We start from the raw sequence: 7,731 nt of genomic DNA on the forward strand, positions 1-7,731 counted from the left end.
AAGATAAGTAGTAGCTCTTAAGAGTAATCAAAGCGGGCTGGGGATGTGGCTCAAGCGGTAGCGCGCTCGCCTGGCATGCGTGCGGCCCGGTTCAATCCTCAGCACCACATACAAACGAAGATGTTGTATCCGCCAAATACTAAAAAATAAATATTAAAATTGAAAAAAAAAAGAGTGATCCAAGCAGGGCACAGTGGCATATGTCTGTAATCCCAATGGATTGAGAGGCTGAGGCAGGGGAGGATCACAAATTCAAAGCTAGCCTCAGCAACTTAACAAGGCCATAAACAGCTCAGTGAGACTCTGTCTCTTTAAAAAAAAAAAATGGGCCAGGGATGTGGATCTGTGGTTAAGTGCCCCTAAGTTATTATATTCCCAGTACCGAAAAAAAAAAAAAAGAGAGAGAGAAAGAATGATCCAACTAGGAAAATATATAGGGAGTGGAGATAGAGCTCAGTGGTAGAGCACTTGCCTAGAATTCATAAAGCCCTGGGTTAAATCCCCAACACCACACACACACACACACACACACACACACACACACACACACACAGCAACAAAAGATAAAAGGCAAACTGAGGAAATAGTTGCAACTCATATAGACAAAGAGTAAATTTCTCTAACATAGAATACATAGAAATAAAGAAAAGACCAACATTCTAAGAGAGGAATGGGGAAAAGACAAAAATAAATGGTGCATAGACAAAGAAATACGTGTATGTCATTTTAACATGTAAAAAGAAGGTTAACTTCAGAGGTTTTCAGATGGTAGAATAGAGAAGGTAGCTTTCCTGGCTGCTCTGTGGAGTGAAACCAAGAAAGCAAATAGACAGCTTCTCAACGAGGTAGGTGAACAAAAAAGTGGGGGGACTTTACTAGAATTTAAAACTGGACATTCAAAGCAGGTCGGAGACTCAGGAGGTTAGATATAATAAAATAAGGACGAAATCCCCAGCAGCAGTCACTGCCGCAACCAGGCCAGAAGCACCATCCAGAGTGGTCCCTCGTGAGCATAGAGGAAGGATAGGGAATTAAAGGAACTTGCATTTTAGGGAGGCCCGAGATGTGTCTGGGTACAGAGCATTTAGAGATGAAGGACGTTGCCCCACAAACCTGAAAGACGCACTGCATAAAATCTGCCATCTCTCCAGTTGGGTACGGTGTCACAAACCTGTAGTCCCAAAGAACTAGAAAGCTATGATAGGAGGATCGTAAGTTTGAGGCCAGCCTGGGCAACATAGCAAGACACCGTCTCAAAAATAAATAAATAAACACAGAGATAAGTAAGTAAATAAATAAATAATAAGGGCTGGGGCTGTAGCTGAGTGGTAAAGCACCCCTTGGTTCAGTCTCCACTACTGAGGGCGGGAGGGAGGGAAGAAGGAAAGAAGGAAGGTAGGAAACAAAGAAAGAGGGAAGTAGGGGAAAAGAAAAGAAAACACACTGAGATACTCTTTTTTGCAAACTTCAGATGTTGGACAACAGCAACATTGTTGGTGAGGTTGTCAAGAATAAGACTTCTCATGCGAAAGAGAAAAATGATATTTCTATGGAGGGTAATTTGGTAATCTTCATCCAGACTACAAATGCATTTATTCTTTTTTTTTTGTACAGGGATTGAACCCAGGGGGCTTTACCACTGAGCTACATCTTTCTATTTTTTTATTTTCAGACAAGGTCTCACTAAGTTGCCTTGAACTTGCTCAGCCTCCCAAGTCACTGGGATTACAGGCATGTCCCACCACAGTCAACTAATGCATTTATTCTTTAATCAACCAATTCTACTGTTGGATACTTATCCTACAGGTATACTTACGCATGTTTAACATGTCATATGTGCAAAATTATTGATTGCAGTATGATTTCTATTGATAGACTGGATTATAGAGTTTGTTTAAATAAACAAAATATGTCTACTCAAAAAAAATTTTTTAATGGGAGATAGACTTTCCCAGATAAACAAACACTGAAGGAGTTTCATCACAATTTGATGTACCTCACAATAAATGTTAAAGTGAGTTTTTCAAGCTGAAACAAATATGAAAGCATAACAAAGTATAAATCACAGTATATAAAGGTGAACATATGGAATACTATAATACTGTAATGATAATGTGCAAATAACTATTAATTTTAATATTAAAGATAAAAGGCAAAAATATTAAGAATAACTGAAATGATAAAATGTTGTAATGGATAAACAATACAAAAAGATACAAATTGTGACATAAGTAATATACAGAATGGGAAAGAAGTTAATACATAAGACACACAAAAAAGAATGGAATCAAAGCAAATCACTATAAAAAAATTTAACAAAACACAACTGAAGACAGCAAGAGATAAAGAGGAAGAAACTATTAGACAAAAAGAAATAAACAAAATTACTATAGTATTATATTAAGTCTTTCAATATCAATAGTCACACTAAATATAAACAAACCTAAACTCCCCAATCAAAAACGTAGAGCAGGGCTGGAGATGTGGCTCAGCGGTAGCGCGCTCGCCTGGCATGCGTGCGGCCCGGGTTCGATCCTCAGCACCACATACCAACAAAGATGTTGTGTCTGCCGAGAACTAAAAAATAAAATATTAAAAATTCTCTCTCTCTCTCTCTCCTCTCTCACTCTCTCTTTAAAAAAAAAAAAAAAAAAAAAAAAAAACGTAGAGCAGCTGGATGGATTTTTAAGAAAATATCCAAGTATATGCTACAGCCAAGAGACTAATTATATATTTAAGGACACATCTAAGCTAAAGGTGAAGGGATGGGAAAATATACTTGATATAAAAGGTAAACAAAAGAGAGTAGAGGTGGTTAAACCCATATCAGAATAGATGTTGAGGCAAAACTATCAACAAAGAAGGTAATTATGTAATGATAATTATGTAATGATAAAAGGATCAATTCATTTTTATAGTGATCAAATCATCAGATATAACACTTATAAATATATGTGCAACTGACAAGAGTACCTAAATATATAAAGCAAATATCACAAGTGAAGAAAGAAATACCAAGAGAATTCAAAACACTACTTTCAACAATGGGTATTCAGGCAGAAAATCAGTAAGGAAACAGTGGACTGATCAACAGCATAGGCCAAATGAATCTAATATACATAGAACTTTTTACCCAATACCAGAATACACATTTGCTGAAGCACTTGAGGAAAATTCTATAGGACAGATCACATACTAGGCCACAGTCACAACAAATTTAGGAAGTCTGAATTAATATAAAGTATCATTTCTGACCTTAATGTTATGAAACTAGAAAGCAATAACAGGAAGAATTTTGGAAAATTTACAAATATATGGAAATTAAGCAACACATTCTTGAAAAATAAATGGGTCAAAAAAGAAAGCAAAAGGGAAATAAGAAACTATTTTGGGTTGGGGACATAGCTCAGTTAGTAGAGTGCTTGCATCAAATGCACAAGGGTTAGGGTTAGGGTTAGGATCAATCCCGAGCACCTTAAAAAAAAAAATGTCTGGAGACAAATGAAAAGGTACACACCATACAAAGGGGGCTGAAGTTGAGGCTCAGTGGTAGAGTGCTTGCCTAGCATGTGTGAGGCACCGAGTGCCTTAGCACCACATATAAATAAATAAATGAAGGTCCATCAACAACTAATAAAAATATTTTATAAAAAATACCACACAAAAACTTATTGGATGCAGCAAAAGAAATTCTAAGGGGGAATTTAATAGTAATAAACCTACATCAAAAAGGATCTTAAATAAACAACTTAATGTTATACTGCAAGAAACTAGTAAAAGAAGGGCAAATTAAAACAAAAAAAATTGGGGAGGAAATAATAAAGGTCAGAGCAGAAATAAATCAAAGACACTAAAAAATATATTTAAAAAATCAGTGAAATCCACAGTAGCTTAACAGTTTTACAATCCTTAAAGATTCTTACCTAGGAAGATTCCAATTTCTCTATATAATTCAACATCTGTTATTTTCTGTTTTAGCCATCATGATGAGTTATATCCCACTGTGGTTTGGGTTTCCATTTCCCTAATAATACTGTTAAGCATCTTTTAATATATTCATGGGCCAATTGTACCTTCTCAAGAGAAAAGTGTATTCAAATACACACTTTCATTGAGCTGTGTTTTTGAAATGAAACTTTAGGAGTTTCTCATCAATATAACTGTTATCCACTGTCCCCCGCAGCCACCAGAGGCACAGAAAAGGGAACACCAGGAATGGATCCACATGCAGGAGAATCCTAGAGGTTCCCTCACTGTCATCAGTTGGATTGCAGGCATAGCTTCAACAACAAATTTCAAGTGTGAAAACTTAAAAAGACTTTTTTTCTTATTTGTTTATTGTTTTAGTACTAGGGATTGAACCAGGGGGTGCTTAACCACTGGCCTACATCCTCAGTCCACTTATAAGTTTTTTAAAATTTTGAGACAGGATCTAAATTGCTGAAGGACTTGCTAAAATGCTGAAGCTGTCTTTCAACTTGCAAGCCTCCTACCTTAGCCTCCCAAGCTGCTGGGGGATTACAGGTGTACACCACCACATCTGGGAAAAGTAAAAGACTTCTTAGAATTTACAGTCCCTAGGGGGTACATGACATGCCCAAAAGCCACACACGCATGCGCGCGCACACACACACATGTCAGGGAGAATAGGAAAAGGAAGAACAAGAAAGAATGTAGAGAAAAGGGACCCATGGATTAATGCCTTTATTGAGTTTAGGGCATTATCCAAACAAATTTGCTTGGCAATTTTAATTGGTAGGTTTGAAGTAAGCAGTCACTGTATCCAGGAGGTTATGCTGTGACAGAAGCATTTATAGAAGTTCACAGGTTAATGTCTAAATGTCCTGTTAAAAGGAAGTGATGGAGAATGGAGAGATGCCCCTAAACTCTTATCTCTGGACACTGCTGCAGGCATGTGGATGGGTTGTAGAAACTGAAAACTGTTCCAAGAATGATGGAGCCCTGATGCTACAAGGAGTAATTAAACTTATGTTTAAAAAATGGATGCTGGGGCTAGGGTTGTAACTCAGTGGTAGACCACTTGCCATGAACGTGTGAGGCACTGGGTTCAATCCTCAGCCCCACATAAAATAAAGGCATTATGTCCATCTACAACTAAAAAGAATATTTTAAAAAAATTTTTAAATGAATGTTAATTCAAAATAAAAGTTATAAGTACTCATCACATGCTGTATTTTTATTAAGTTACATGAATTTTTAAAATATATGCTAGATAGCAAGGGGTTATTTCAATGGCAGAGCTTTTGCCTGGCACATGCTAGCCTAAAGTTTATTTCATACATATGAGGTGCTGGGTTCAAATCCTATTAACCTAAGTACCTACCTTTAGATATCAATGTAGGTAATTATATCTTTATAATATTTTCTCCTGCTATATGCGGTGACGCACAGCTGTAATCCCAGAGGCTTAGGAGCCAGGAGGATCTCAATTTCAAAGCCAGCCTAAGCAAAAAAAAAAAAAAAAAAAAAAAGAGATGCTAAGCAACTCAGTGAGAGCCTGTCTCTAAATAAAATACAAAATAGGTCTGGGGATGTGACTCAATGGGTGAGTGCCCTGAGTTCAATCCCCAGTACCAAAATATATATATTTCTCCTATTAAATGAGGGTCTTTTTAATTTCCTGATGGTACCTATCATACACAAAAGTTCTTAGTTTTGAAAATTACCTATGTTGTGGGTGGAATTGTGTATCCTCAAAATTCAAATGCTAAAATAATAACACCCAGCTCTTTACAATAAGAGTATATTTGAAGGAGGACCTTTAATGAGATGATTAAAATAAAAAATGAGGTCATTAGGGAGAGCCCTAATCCAATCTGCATGGTGTCCTGAGAAGAGGAGGAAAGTTGGACAGAGAAATTTCAGGAACACATTCTCCTGGCAGAGAAAAGACCATGTAAAGAGGAAGTAAAAAGCAGGCCATCTGTAAGACAAGGAGAGGAGCTTTAGAAGAAACCCATCTTTCCAGAACATTAATCTTGGACTTTCAGATTCCAGAACTGTACAAAACAAAAAACAAAAACCAAACTTCCTTTTCTTTGTGCCACCTAGGCTGATAATTTGTTACAACATACCTAGCAAACTGGCACAAAAAAGACATCTTTATTTCTTTCTTTTACTACCTATGCGTTTGGTGTCATATTTACCAACTGTGGACTAATGCCAAGGTCATGCATATTTATATCTACTTCGTCCCAGAGTTTTATAACTTTATGTTGTATATTAGGCCTTTGCTCTCTTTTTGAGCTAATTTCTGTAATGGTGTGACAAAGAGGTCTGAATTCATTCTTTGGCCTTTACCTCTCTTTTTAAGCAGCATTATTTGTTGAAAAGAATACTTCTGGACCCTCAATTCTATTACAATGATCTCATTGTCTATGTCAACACCACCTTCTTTTGATTACTCTTCATAGTAAATTTTGAGATCAGGAAGAGTGAGACTTCCAACTCCTTTTCAAAATTGTTTTAGGCATTCAGGATACCATGCATTTCCATATGAACTTTAAAATCACCTTTTCCATTTCTGAAAAAATATGCTGTTTGATATTGATAAGAAAGGCAATAATAGTATTATTACTATTATTATTTTGCAATACTGGGGATTGAACCCAGGGGTACTTTACCAGCAAGTTATCCCTAGTCCTTTTTTTTGGTACCGGGGATTGAATTCAGGGGCACATACCCACTGAGCCACATTCCCAGCCTTACTTTTGTATTTTATTTAGAGACAGGGTCTCACCGAGTTGCTTAGTGCCTTGACCTTGCTGAGGCTGGCTTTGAACTCACAATCCTCCTTTCTCAGGCTTCCAAACCACTGGGATTACAGGCATTCTCCACTGCACCTGGCTTACTATTTGTATTCTTGATGATTTCCATTCTAACTGGATAATAAAATACAAAATTGGACTTGGGATGTTGAGTACCCCTGAGTTCAATCCCTGATACCAAAACAAAAAACAAACAAACAAAAATCCTGTCTCTAAATAAAATATAAAAAAGGGCTGGGAACGTGGCTCAGTGGTTACCAAAAACAAAACAAAAATTACAAGGTCCTTAAGAAATTTTTATACAACCATCTCAGAGACACAGAAAGGTGAAGTTACTAGCCTGTGGCCACTGTTTTCAGATAGCATGCATTCAGTAATCACTTATTCAGGGGCCTCTATTCATTGTAGAGGCTTGCTAGAGAGACTGGAGACAGAAAAGTGAACAAAAGAAACAAAAATTGGGCTGGGACTGTGGCTCAGCGGTAGAGCACTCGCCTAGCACGGGAGGACCCAGGTTTGATTCTTAGCACCACATAAAAATAAAGGCATTGTGTTGTGTTCATCTACAAAAAAAAAAAAAAAAATTCTCTCTCTCTCTCTCCTTTAAAAAAGGAGAGAAATAAAGAAAAAAAGAGAAAAAAGAAAGAAAAGTAACAAAAATTCCTGCCCTCAAGTTTATATTCTAGTGGAAGGAAAATGGGGGGAAAAAAAGTAAAATATCTAAATCACCTGATATATGTAAGGGCTGTGAAGAAACGTAAAGGAGGAAATGGAAGAGGAATTATTAAAGGGAGGAGTGATTTTTAATCACTCCTCAGAGTGGTCTGAGAAGACCCAAGAGATCAGAAGACATTGAGCTGAGGTATACAGCAGGTAAGGGACAGGTCCCATGGGCCAGGGTGAAGAGGGTCAGACAATAGGAATTGCAAAGTTGTGAGACACG

This window comes from Urocitellus parryii, unplaced genomic scaffold (assembly GCF_045843805.1).
Source record: "Urocitellus parryii isolate mUroPar1 unplaced genomic scaffold, mUroPar1.hap1 Scaffold_2471, whole genome shotgun sequence".
Lineage (NCBI taxonomy): Eukaryota > Metazoa > Chordata > Mammalia > Rodentia > Sciuridae > Urocitellus > Urocitellus parryii.